Source organism: Cavia porcellus, unplaced genomic scaffold (assembly GCF_034190915.1).
Source record: "Cavia porcellus strain 051 isolate PalLab524CR breed Dunkin Hartley unplaced genomic scaffold, mCavPor4.1 scaffold_18, whole genome shotgun sequence".
Lineage (NCBI taxonomy): Eukaryota > Metazoa > Chordata > Mammalia > Rodentia > Caviidae > Cavia > Cavia porcellus.
In genome coordinates, this window is record NW_026947501.1 from 45,261,841 (window position 1) to 45,275,533 (window position 13,693).

Genomic DNA, 13,693 nt, shown 5'->3' on the forward strand with positions numbered 1-13,693 from the left:
TGACCAGAAGGGTCAGCCTGCCATAGTGTGCTGTGCTGGCCTTTGGTAAGCACGCTTTCCCACTCAGCTTTGTCTGTGGACCACATTTCGGATCTTCTCGGGGGTCCCAGGAGCCGATGTCCAGAACAGCACAGATGATCCTGGCCAGTGCTGAGACTGAGGAACTTTCAACAGTGGTAAGTGTGGGCCCTGCCCCTTCCTTTGCAGATCTAGGAAGGCCTTGACCTGGTGAAGGCCATGGACCTGGGACCTCCTGGTCTCGGGACCTATGCTTCATGCCTGTTCAGGGGCTCTGTGCTGCAGAGGTCAGCTGAGCATGTCCAAGATGAAGTCCCACTGCCCTGCATCTCCCTTACAGTGCTGTCCCTGCATCCGGCATCCTGGCTGAAATTACTCCTTTTTCTCTCCCTGAGGTTCACCTAGTAGAGATCAGAGAATTGTGAAGGAACAGTGGAGCCAATCTTTGTTTATTTTGCCTGAGTTGGGCAGGCACAGATCCACAGGGCTGACCTCTAACATGGCTGGAAATGTCTCACTCGGGCTGGTCATGCAGAGAGGATCCAGGCATAGTGGCTTAGCACCTAGGGGAAGACAGATCAGGATGGAGGAAGGGGTCTGTCCAGAGTCTTCCAGACTGCAGGCTCAAGTGAGTGAAATCTAGAGGCCAGGGGCTGACCCACCCTGGCCATGTCCGTCAGATCTCCGTGCGGAAGGTCAGGGTGCTCCCTGCCATCTTCTCCCTGTAGTCCTTATCAAACGCTTCACTCTGGGCCACAGTGAAGTGGTTCTTCCAGTCCCCGGGTATCCCTAGAGCGAGACAGGATTAGTGTTGCTGAAGGAGCCCCGGGAGCAGTGGGTGTGCTCCCTGGGGACCAGCAGGGATGGAGGAAGAGTAGGAAGAGCAAGGGCAATGGGAAGAAATAGGAAGGGGCAATGGGAAGAAATAGGAAGAACAAGGCAAAGGGCGTGGGGTTGCCTCAGGACCCCGAGATGGTGCTCAGGCTCAGGATGCCAAGGCCTTACCTTTCCTCATGAAAGGGGAGATGGAGTGGTCCATGATGCTGGAGGGCAGAGTGGTGTAGTTGGCCATTGGGTTGTGCTTCATCACCTGGAATGAGGTGTGGTAGACGATCTTGTCCAGGACTTCCTCGGTGACCTCTTTCTCCAGGAACTTGAGGATCTTCCGGATTTCCCTCTTTGGATCCTGTGTGTGGAACAGTTACAGGAAACAAGAATTTGGGTCTCCCTTCAGGGAAGATGTTTGTTTTGGGGAGGGATGAGCTAAGGGACAATTCAATGGTCAGCAAACATTTTCCAAGAGGAACCAGTGTGAGGCACCTTGGTTCCTGGATGCCGCAGCAGCAGAAGACCAAGGCTGTTCCTGTCACCAGAGGAGCCCTGTGGCTCCCTGCTGAGCCAGTCCCTGCTTCCTGGCACCAGAGAGAGCTGCAGATCTGGGGAAGGGTCTCTGGCAGGCCAGGGAAGAGGGGCAGTGATGATCTGTGGGACGAACTCGTATCTACAGAGTCAGAAGTGGCAAAAACTTGACTCTGATCCTCACAGAAGACCAACAGGAGAATGACCGGAAATAACTGTCTTTGCCTTTTTCTGTTAACAGACACAGGAAGGCAGGGCATGAAGTTTCTCATTCTATTTCAGGGTCTCTCAGTGTGTTGGTCCAGGAGGGACCTTTGTAATCTGGAGCAGCACAGAGACCTGCTCCATGGGATCTTGGGAATGTATCTGGGGTGCCATTCTCCCAGGGCCAGGAAGAGAGATCCGCTCTGGGTACCTGAGGGTGGGGACTGGTGTTTGTTCCGCCTAAGGTCTGTGAGTGAGGTTGCTCTGAGTGTGGATGAGGGGCATGGACCCTGAGTGTCTCCAGTACAGCCTCACCAGTAGGATTGCCTGGCTCTGTGAGGTAACCTCCAGAGAGAGACTCCATGCCCTCTCTCAGGCAGAGAGACAAGGCTCCTGGTGTCTCACAGGTTGGCCTGCCAATGTGGCCTGGGCTTTCTCTGGGGAAGGAGAATGCCTGGGAAGTGTGGGAGACGGGGGGTGGGGGTGGGGGTGGGGAGGGGGAGAGGAATAGAGTTTCTGGGGAAAACACTGAGCTGGAAAGAGGGAGGGAGGGTTCGGCTCAGGGCAAGCTGCACTCTGGGCTTGGCTGGGATTTTACCCTGGATGGGGAGCTTCTGGGGGTGCTGCATAGCCTCACCTCCTTCATGTCCTCATAGAAGAGGTAGAGGATGCGGTGCTGGTCCTTCTGGTCCCACCACCCCTTCACATGATCGTACCAGGAGCCCCATAGCACTGTGGGAGACAGGTGGTGTCAGGGCAGCTAGAAACTTGCAGCAGGAGCACAGCTGGCTCAGATAGAGAGGGCGTCAGAAAGGACAGAGATCATAGCAGGACTTTTGCTGCAGGAGACCCAGGTCTTTTTTTTTTTTGTACAGTATTTAGGATGCTGATCCTAGGATTCTGGATTCCTGGGATTGTGTCTGTCCTGAACTTCCCCCTCCTGAGATACTGCCTCTCGGCTGGGGCAGAGTCTTTGTTTTCCTCCCAGGCTGCTCTGCATACAGATCCCTGGCAGGTAGTGAGTATTTGCTGGCAGGGTGATTTAGGAAAGTCTCACTGTGGACACCTGCAGCGCCTAGGCCTGAGGCCAGGGCTGGGGTGGCAGTGGAGAGAGAGGTGCTCCTAGCAGTGACCCAACTTGCCGAAGGCTGCCAGCTTACTTGCACACTGTCACTGGGTTGCCCTGACTCTGCATAGGGCTGGGCTTGGTGTGTCATTGGCAGGAGGAGAGCAGGGACTGGGACCATTGTCACCTCTGGTTTCTCCCGGGACCTGGTATTCTTGACTCTGGTTGAGTGGCCCTCTCCTGTTCCAGGCACATGGGGATCCCCCCAGAAGCCCTATCAACCCTCGTTGGTCTCTTAAACTCTGCCCCTGCAGTTGTCCCAGATGACAACAGTGTATCATCTGCAGGACCATGGGGCCTCGGTGGGCCCAGTCATGAAGTGGACGCATTCTCTCCTGATATCAGAGAAATACAGGCCCTGCTTCCTTTCACTTGCCTTTTCCAGTCTTGAAGGATTCAATGTACTCCTCCCAAGTGCCAGGTTCAGGCATTGTCTTGGTCATCCTGGAGAAATGGTAGTAGGACACCAGGACGTCCTTGGCGTTTCTAGCCATATAGATGATCTGTAGCCAGCCAGAAAATACAGAAAGAAGACAGAGACATCATGGGTCATGGCTCTTGGGGAGCCTTTTGTAGAGTTTAGACTAGTCCACCTGCCTGCAGAACAGAATATGCAGGTACATTTAGCCTGTGGGGTTCCAGGAACAGATCTGTGTTACAGATATGGGCTCGGCATGATCACTGCTTTCTATCCTAAAAGTGTCCTGGTTCATGAACACAGCTCTTGCCCCAGGCCTGCTCAACAAAACACTGTGTACCAGGGCCTCTGAGCAATAGCATCACTATCCTGCAGTTAATTCCTGAGGCCAGGAGGATGGGACCAAGGTTTCCGTGAGTGAGGTGAGATGAGGTGAGGGCTGCTTACTGTACATGAGTGGCTAATCCCACTCAGGATCCTGCTCAGAAATGCTCAACCTCTGCAGCCCCTACCTCCTGCTGTGGGGAGTCACTGTGTGGGTCTGAGGGTACCACTTTGAGACCTTGGGAATGGGGTTTTCAGCCTGAGAAATATTGGGTCCCAGCTGTGCTGTGCACGGAATACTGGGCTTGGAAGATCCCAAGGGGCATGGAGCCCACCTGTGTCATACCAGGAGCTGACTTCAGCCTACGGGAGACCATGCTACTACTCTGCATTGGCTGACGGGGTTTGGGCCCAGAGAATGCTGAGTTCCTGTGGGACTGTAGGTGTGGGGTCTTCTCCCTGACAGGCCTGGGGTGGGCTGGTGAAGGACAGTGGACTCAGCCTCGCACCTTATGCCCCTGCACTGGGGATCCTGCAGGAGTGCTGTGTACTGGCTGCAGAGCTGCAGTCTTAGGTCTGTGGTGCTGTTCCTGGGCCCCAGGTAAGGGGTGGTCCTTGGGTCGGTTTCCAGGGGGCACAGTGGACCTGCTGGAGGTAGGACCTAGAGGGAGATCCCTGGGTCACTAGGAGAGGGTCCTGGGGACTAGGAGATGGGCTCTGCCTCGCCTCTCCCTGCCTTGAGATGCCAAATGGAGGTGACCTCAGGACCCTGAGCCCACAGGAGCCAGTCTGACTTCAGGCACCCATGACGGGGCTTTGCTGACTGACTTGGTTTTCTCCTGTGTCTCATGCATCTCTGGATTTTTCCTCTCAGTGAGCAGCCATAGCTCCTGCCTCCTTAGTGGCATCCCCAATCTCTACCCCTCAGCTCAGCATGGATCTCTGTCTCTTTCCCTCTTCCAGCTTGAATTCTATCCCAAATTCAAGGGAGCAGCCCAGGAAGCATGCAGCAATGGCCACATCGTCATTCCCATGTAAGTGTTAGTGTACAACATTTCCTGATGCCTATGTTGGCCCAGCTAGCAAGGCCTGGATCACTGGAAATGGAAGCCTGGGCCCCGGTCAGCACAGACACGGGTACACTGCAGCATGGGCTGCACTGGTTGGCAGTTTCCTGGAGTCTGTTGATCTGGTATGAGCCTCCATTCTCTGCTCTGACATGCAACAATGAATTCCATGGCTTAGCACAATGTAGATCTGCTGTCTTGCATTTCTGGTGGGTGCTTCGGCTGGGTCCTCCTGGAGGCCCTGGATTATGCTCATTTCCATGTCACCTGGGGCCTCTGAAGTCTCTTGAAGTCTCCAGCTCCGGATTCCTCCTGTGATCATTGTTCTAGTCTCACACCAACTCCTCCCCTTAGTGGCGGCCCTGCATTTGCCTCAGTAATCCTGGTGAAGACCCTTGGGGTGGCTACAGCCCATGCAACCTAGGAAAATTGTCCATTCCGAGAAGGTCACTGTGGTCACACTGTGAGGGCCATGGCTTTGGAGTGAGATTTAGGGCTTGGCTGATCAGTAAATCGTCACGTCTCAGTACCAGATTGGGCACCTTCGGCCAGCAGAAGGTGGAGAACCATCTCAGCTGCCTCATGTGACTTCTTTCTCACAGAACCCTCAAAGCTCAGTGGACAAAGGGAGGCGCTGCCACTGGGGTTCACATTCCCCAGAGGACCTGACTTACCACCAAAATGTATTAAGGTGAAGGCCTGACATGGGGCCTTGTCTCCTTGATGAGATTTGGAAACGACACTGGCCCCTGAGCAGCAGGGACAGCAAGAGTGCAGGGAGAGACAGAGAGGGTGTCATAGTCAGGCTGGTGCGGGTGTGACTTTGAAGGTATGCAGGGACTGGATGACAGCCTGTGACTTTGTGCCTTTGCTGGTCGCTGCAGAGAGGAGGTGGGTGAGCCATGAGGTCCTTCACTCAGCCAGCAGGGCAGGGCTTCCCTTGGCAGGGACTCTGCAAGAAGGGGGCGATCCTGGTGGAGGATCCCAATGCTGAGGTTCTGGTGAGGAAGGGGAGGAGATCCTGCGTCTAGGTGCTCTTTAACCTTGGCCCACTCTCCCACAGCTTCTGGCAATCCGGCTTCCCAAGCTAGTTGCCTGGAAGACAAGGAGGATGGGCAGGTCCTGCTGACAGCATGACCACATTTCTATGGCTCTTTTTCCTTCAGTTCTGGAGATTGAACCCCAAGCCTTCACCCTCAGCTGCATCCCTAGCTCTTTTAAAAGTTTCATACTTTGAGACAGAGCTTCTCTAAGTTGCCCCAGCTGTGCTTGAACTTGTGATCCTTCTGCCTCAGCCTCCTGGTGTGCTGGGATGTCAGGCCTCTGTATCCCGCCTGGATTAGTGCAGATTCTTATGTTACATTTGGTTTGTATTCGGTATTTCATTGAGTTTAAGACTTGCTGGGGAAGCAGCTATCTAAGGGATATGGGGGCTAACTCAGTGTACCCTGCATTTACAGAATCTGAATGAGGAAGTGTCAGAATAAGGTGGGTTTTTAAACCAGAGGAAGCAGAGGGAAAACACCCCTGGAGCTCTCCTAGTGGACACAGGCTCTGCAACTGTGGACCAAGCTTCTACCTGCTGGAGAAATCTGATCTCTCTTCCTGGGGGAGGAGAGCTGGGCTATGGACATCTGATCCATGTGGGCTCTTTGGGCAGCGGAAGTGGGTACTGAGCAGCTTCGGGGTCTCTGTCTGTGAGCACATCACCTCTAGTCCTCTGATCCTACTGTCCTGATCCTTGGGGGGCTGCCTTTCCAAAGGGCCTCGAGAGTCAGCAGCAGGGACCGGGAGGCAGGTTCTGTGGCTCCAGGGGACTTAGAGCAGCACCAGGAGCCCTTCTCAGGGCCAAATACAGCTCGTGGCTCTGTGCTCCTTCCTCCTCTGCTCTCCAGTCCTCTTCACTTTGCCCCACATCCCCTCATGGGTGCCCCACATAGGCCTCTTTCATGGCCCTGTCCTCCTGGCTCTGCTTCTTTAGGGACCCAAACAAAGACACCAGTCTTGCTCAGGAAACCCCTGTTTACCAGTAAGATTTCCCGATGCTGTGACAAATTATCCAACACCCACAGCTACAAAGAAGAGAGGTTTATTTAGCCCAATGGCTTCAGGGATTCTATTTAAGGTTGGTTGGCTCCAAGGCAGGAGCAACCTGGGGATAGACTGGTTCACTAGGATAGAGTTGCTCACTTAGCAACCAGAGAGCAGAGCAGGGAAGAGCTCAGAGAGGAAGGGGCACGGACAATGCCCGCCCCAGCATCACAGATCCAGGGCCCACCTGGGCACCCTGAGCTGGGCTTCTCTAGCCCTGGTAGCTCCCCAGCCACTCTGATGAATCCTGGCCAGTGCACCTGCTCTCTGTCATCCAGCAGCCATTCTGAAGGTGGTACAGTTGGCAGATGATCAGAATACCTTGCCTGGACCTCCCAATGTGTTCCTAGGCTCACGTTCCGAAGGGAGGGGAATGGGTATGTGGGCTCACGGGTCACACCACCAGGTGCCCTGGGCACCACTGCTGGTTCCTTCCTCATCCTTGCCTGATGCTACTCAGGTGGGGACCATCTCTGGCCTGCTGGGTACATGGGCATTGGGGGCCTGGGCCCGCTTACCTTGCAGTTTTCCTTCCAGAAGGAGGGTGGCAACAGCTGTACAGGCAGGTGCGTCTTCAGGGTCCTGGGCGATGGCATTTCCTTGGCCAGGTCCAGACCTGGGAGCAAGTTTCCTCAGAGATGTGCACCCCACAGCAGCAGCCCCCAACAGGGACTTGAGTCATTCCAGGGTTGACCTCTATGGGTCTACACAGGGCCCTTCCAAAACAGAGTCAATGGGGCTGGAGGTTCAGCTCAGGGGCACAAGTGCTTGCCTGGCAAGGCTGAGGTCATGAGTTCAATCCTCAGGTCCCCCTCCCACATTCCCAACAACAAAACAAACAAAACATAAGAAAACAAAACAAAACAAAACAAAACAAAACAAAACAAAACAAAACAAAGCAAAACAAAACACAGCGATCAGTATAGTGTGCTGACCCAGGACCTGTGTGCTGTGCGGGGTGGCAGTATGGCGACCTGGGACCCCTGTTCAGTGTGTGCTCATGGGGTAAGCATCAATCCCTCCACCTCTCCATGTTGGGACTCTGAAGTCCTTTCCTCTAATTCATCACAGGTCACAGGGAAGGGCTGTTACGGCACATGTTGTCCTGTGCTCTGGACCACAGGCCTTGGCCCTGTCTCACTGTACTTGGTCTTGTCACTTGATCCCCAGACCCCGGACCTCTGTTCCACTGTGCTGTACAGTCAGATTCCTGCTCCACAGAGAGCCACGGTGCATGTGTCTGTGTGTCTGGCCTCTCTCACAGGGGACAGTGTCCTTCACTCAGCATGGCAATGGGAAAGGCTGTGCTGTTCCCTCTGCTGAGATAGGCCTGCTGCCCCCAGACCAGGGCTGTCAGCCAGCGCCTGGCACTCAGCAAGCCCTTGAGCAGACCCAGGTATGGGAGAAAGGTTGCTTTGCGCTGGATTTGGGGGTGTGGTCAGGGTTGGTGGTGCTATTCCTGGGCCTGCCGTGTGTGCACATCGAGGCAGGGAAGAAGCAGATAAAGCACTGGATCAGGGCTGGGGGTGAAGGAGCAGAGAGAAAGTGAGGGACACTATCCTCTGTGTGGGGGACTCCTACCCCGTGACCAGAAGACCTGGTGCTGGGTCCCTCCAGGGTTCCCGCACACTCCAGCAGCACCCATGCCATGCTTTACTCTGGGACCTGTGGAAGCAGAGGCCCTGTATATGCTCTGCGTCCCTGAGGTGCTTTCAGGCCTCTCTCAAGTGTCAGGGCCCAGAGGTGTCTGTCCTGGGCCATCATGTCCTGTGTTTCAGGAATAGCACTTGGGCCCATTTCAGCTGCTCACCTGGACCTAGGCCTCTGTCATCACCTCCCATCCATCCAAGGTAGGCCTCCTGCAGCCCTGCGTGGCCAGGCTTCCTCTGTCACTCACCTGACTTGAGGGGCGGTGGCATCTCCCACTCAATGAATGGGTGCTGTTTGTAGGTGATGTTGCGCTGGCTTGAGCTCATCCCCATCATGCTGGATCATGTCCACGATCTCCTGAGTCCAGGTTGTGCCTAGAAGGGCCGGGACAGACTTGCTCCTCACGCTCACTTACCCGTGGCTTGGTCAGGGCCAGGCAGGAGGTCACATCCTCCTGGTGGCACCTGTGCTCACAGTCCCTATGTTGATACAGGTGCTGCCCAGAAACAGCTATGCTCTGCTTATCACTGAGGCTCTATCCCTGTCAGATGTGTCTTAACTGACTATGGGTTATACGGATGCAGCAAGGTGCAGGGTGAGTTTGCCATGCACTACTCTAAGTGTCCCTTATTTGTTTGTTCTGGCGATACAGGGTTTCTGTTTGTAGTTTAGGCTGGCCTTGAACTCCTGGAGAGCCTCTTGCCTCAACTTCTTGAGTGTGCCACCACACCTAGGTAGCTTCCCTGGAGGAGACAGACAGAGATGACACGTTTGCCCAGTTTCTCTCTATTTTCTTCCAAATGAAGAGGCCCTCAGATGCTAGGTGTGCACATAGCTGCTTGTGGCAAAGGCTACATGATTCAGTCTTTCTCAAAGTTGGAGATGGGGCCAGGCCACTAAGTTCCATGACATTTTCTTTAAAGGAAAGTAACGCTGTTTCTCTATTACTACTTCCTTGCTATGCTGGCTGGTGCTGCAACCATCACATTGGACATTAGTATGAAAAGTCACCTCAAGCCAAGGATATGGAGAGTTAGAGAAAGCCAGGGTTGCTGGTGGCAGCGCAGGCCTCTCAGTGTCCCAGAACATGTCACTACCAGACAGATGCATGCTAGAGACACCAAGAGCAGCAGAGAGGAAGAGGGACAGGGGTGGGGGACAAGATCCTCTTGCCAGATCCAGAGACCCTTGAACCCAGAGCTATTCACAGACTTGCTCTGTGTCAGGGCTCAGTTTGGTTGCAAGGAACAGAGAACCCCAGGAACCCCAAGAAGAGCAGGAGATGGGAAAGGGCTGCAGGTGTGGGAAAGGGCTGCAGGTGTGGGAAAGGGCTGCAGGTGCGGGAATGGCTGCCCAGAGTGGGAGCTTCTGGGAGTGCGTGGCACCATGTGTGCACGGTGCTGGGTGTTGAGGCCAGGTGAGGAATGGTGGGGGCTGGGGCGTAGGTCTTGGCTAGCAGGAGGACCCAGCAGCGGATGAGGGGAGGGCTTCAAGGAGCCCTGGTCTGTGTGGTGATGGGGAGAAGTCTGTCAGGACCAAGGCCAGGGAGGCAGCAGAGCAGGTTTAAGTCAGGCCCAGGGACCAGTACTGTGCAGAGCAGGCAGGGAGAGCCCAGGCCTGGGCTGCAAGGGCGCTTTCCACTCTATCCCCTTCCTTTATGTGAAAACCAAATAAATACGGCTGCCCAGAAAAATTCTTTGTCTCAGCCCCCAGAGAATTTCTAATTATGCTAGAGGGCTTTGATCTCCATGAGCTCTAAAGTTGTCTGTCTTATTTAAGCCTTCCCCATCCACTGGTTTGGGAGGTTGTGGGCCTAATCAGTACAAGACTGAATGTCACCCATGGTCTCCAGCTGATGCTCTCCCTCACTGTCTGGTCCCAGGCTGGGACAACATTCCTCTACCTGCACCTTGCTGTCCTGTAAACTCTGCAGACTCTGCTGAATGCTTTCCCCCTCTCTGGCCCAGGCCTCTGTGCTCAGGGTGGGTGCTGGACTCCTTCCAGCACAGGGTCAGCTGAGGAAACGGGGTCCCCTGTGGGAACCTGTGTCTTTGTCTCAGCCCTGCACCCACACACTTGCAACAGGTCTCTGGGGCCCAGGGTCCCGCCATGGTGGTTTCCTCCAGGGACTCAGGGGCAGAGGTTCTGGGTGCAGGCAGGGAGTCAGGGACAGTCTGGCTGTTGTTCTCTCCAGGCCCAGCCATAGTGGAATCTGCATTTCCTATGTGAGGGGCTGTGTCTGGCATCACTGCTGCCACAGCAAGGCACTCTCACACCCACCTGCCTTTGGGTAGGTTGCAATGACGAGGTCGTCAGGCTTGGCCTGGAAGCTCCAGATTTGATCCCATATGTCACTGATCACCTTGGTCATGGGGATGCCATTCACCTCCTTGGTTTCCGGCCGCAGGTATTTCTCATCCAGTTGGAGGTCTTCCATTTTCTCCAAGGACATAGTGGTGGTTCTGGTGAATTCTTAGAGAGAAGAAAAGCGGTGCCCTTTGGGAGAGCAGAAGTCCCTCCCTCAGGGGGGTGACTCCCTGGAGGGTCTGAGAGACACACAAGACCATCCTGATTCTAATGCTGATTCATGGGAGAAGTGAGGTTTAAACCGCTCTGTAATGTGGCACCTGCCTGCAGGCTTTGTCTCGTCGTCACAGCACTGCACCTGCTCGAGGTGGCATACCACCACGGGCCTTGTTTGAGGACAGAGGTGCCAAGCACCCGTCCCTGAGGAGTAGCACTGAGTCTGTCTGAGTCAGGTCTCCTGCTGAGTGACAGCTGTGTCCCCACTCTTCCCCACAGGGACCCGGGAGAGGCTGCAGGGGCTGCTGGGATTGAGGATGCCACTGTCTTTCTTAGATCTTTTATAACAGAACTTTCTTTCCGCTCTGGTTTATAAAATATTTTTGACTTTTTTGCCTTAAATTTCAAGGGATAATAAAAGTAAAACATTTCAGAGAAACTCTAGAACCCATTGAAAGGCATCTGGAGATTCAGTGTGTCTGCCATAGCCCCAGGGGCATCAGCTCTTCTCAGCAGGTGCCTTGGGGGAGTCCAACTTGCCCGGGGCCTGAGTTGGTTCCTGGAGAGCAGGGCTGCCGGGCCTGTGCTGAAGAGACATGGCCCACACCACCGCGACCCTGGACTACTCCAGAGAACCCAGTCACAGGGCCTGAAGGGCACCCGGATGATAGGGCATCCTCCAAGACTATGAGCCAGGCACCCATGCAAGCAGTGGCAAGTGTAGGCTGCAGATGGCAGCAGGGTGGCCCTGGTCCAGGGACATTTCCAGCTCTGCAGAGACTACAGAGGAGCAACCGAAGGGTGGGTGAGAAGGTGGACTGGGTTCTGGGCTGGGACAGCTGCAGAGACCCTGGGGTGCTGAGGTCCCTGACCCAGCACCATGGTGCCCCTGCTGGAGGACACAGCTGTCCTGAGTGTCACCGTGGTCACCCTCCAGGTACACTCTGTGTCATAGAGTGACCACAGAGCCGGAGCGGAAAAGGACTTGCCTGTAGTCAGCAGCTCAGTGTATCTCCCTTCCCTGTAGGGCCCCCCTATATCCTGCCTTCTCTGGTGCCTTTTGGGCGTGGGGGTTAAACAGGCTGTGCCAGAGCTGCTGGCCTTCTTTCCTCTGTCGCCCTGGCTCTGTGTTTTGAGGAGTGACAGTGAAGTGTGAGGAACTTCTTGGTGTTTGTCTGGGGACAGTTTAAAGTAATCTGATCAGACTGGACATTTCTTAATCTGTTGTTTTTGGCTTAGGTAAAATTTTCTTTTATTCTGTGACCTGGCAGAAAGAGCCTGACTGGATATATGTCTTAAGCCTTTTAAAATCCTTATGCAGGGTCAGAAAACAGCATTAACTAAAAAATCCTCCATTAGAAGTGCATCTGAACACAGAAAGTTGAGAGAGTGCTTTGGTGACATAGAAGAGCAGTGAGAGGTGAGAAATTTCCAGGGAGGCGGGCACAGCTGGTTCCCGCCCTGACCCTGGGCCGCCTGTGCTGTTCTGGGCTTGGTGTAATGTGTGCCCTACCTTTCCATTAGTGCTAAGTGGCTCTGAACCTGCAGCAGCTGCCAGGGATGCAGCCTGCCTCCTTCCAGCCCTCCTTCTTGGACCTAGCCAGTGGGATCTCCCTGCAGGAAGAAGGAATTGGGCTGAGCTGGCTATGGCCCTGAGTAGCAGAGGGTGTCACCCCACAGCAGCCTGTGGTCCCTGGTCTGCTGGACCTCCCAGCTCCATGGCCCAAGTCTGTGTCTTGGCCCAGGAAGAAACATGTCTGGCTCCCTGCAGCTGTGAGATTCAGGCCTCCTGGGTAGGACACCTCCTCAATGGGACAAGGAGGCCCCTCATTGCCTAATCCCGCTCTGCACTGGTGCCCACACACCTCCACTGTATCTGGATGCCTGCTGAGGGCCCCACCTCAAGCCAGGTATAGCAACCCCATGGTGGCTGTGGTCCCTGGGCCCCATCCCTCTCCCTCACCATGGGTGCCCCTGTTTTGCAGTTCTGGTACTGCTGAGGTCCAGTAGCTGATATCACAGCAAAGCCCACAGCACAGCCCTTAGAATATTGGGGACCAAAGTTAGAGAAGCATATTCTCTCCTTCATATCTTTGAAAAACATATTTTGGTCTTCTTTGTCAAAAGCAGCCACCACTTCGCCAGTCCTAAAACCCGTGTATTCTGGTCCATGGCTTGGCCCGGGGTACTCAACTGGTACTCACCAGACTGCAGGAGAGTCCTGGACCTGCCCTGGCTCTCTGCTGCTAGCAGGCTGTGGTGGCCTGGCTGTATGTGGATCCTTCCTTGGGGAGGCAGAGGACACCTGGAGGCTCTCTGTGTGGCAGTGTGGACGAGGACTGCCTGACCGGTCTCCTTTTAATCCTGTTCCTCCCTCACAGGTTAGGAAGGCAGCAGGGATCAGGCCACCAACCACGTGGGAGTCCACAAGGGAGGGAAAGGAGGAGTGGTGAAGGCACCGGACCCCAGCACTGGTGACTTTGGGGCACAGCACACTCTGGATCCAAACAGTCTGTCCTATGGCTGCCTGAGGACTTCCGAGTGGAAATGACAGGGCACATTGCTGTCACCTTTGTACCTGCAGTGCAGGTCAATCAAAGGCCAGGGGTGGTGAAACCTGACAACTTGTCCTAACAGTTTTGCAATTGAGTAGAAGAGAAATGATCCTCTGGCCGCAGTTTATGCTGTACATAATATTCTGGAAGAATAAAAGCCAAAGTTAAAATACCTTAGAGCACTGTCTGGGTTGGTTAAGTTTCCATTTTCCTCTGATACTGCACACTGAGTGGGTGTCTTGATTCAGTTCTGTGAGGATCTGATGTGATTCCACTGTCATAGTGCGTCCTGCTGGAGGAGTGCATGGTTCTCTCCCAATTTGTGAAAATCTCCGACTTTCATTTGATAAGGCTAAAG

The 13,693-nt window shown here is 54.5% G+C and overlaps 1 pseudogene; it reads right to left on the bottom strand.

The window, feature by feature from the left end:
- Positions 1–451: 451 nt before the first annotated feature.
- Positions 452–13,187, bottom strand: LOC100734448 (sulfotransferase 1C1-like; annotated as a pseudogene).
- Between the last annotated feature and the right edge of the window lie 506 nt (positions 13,188–13,693).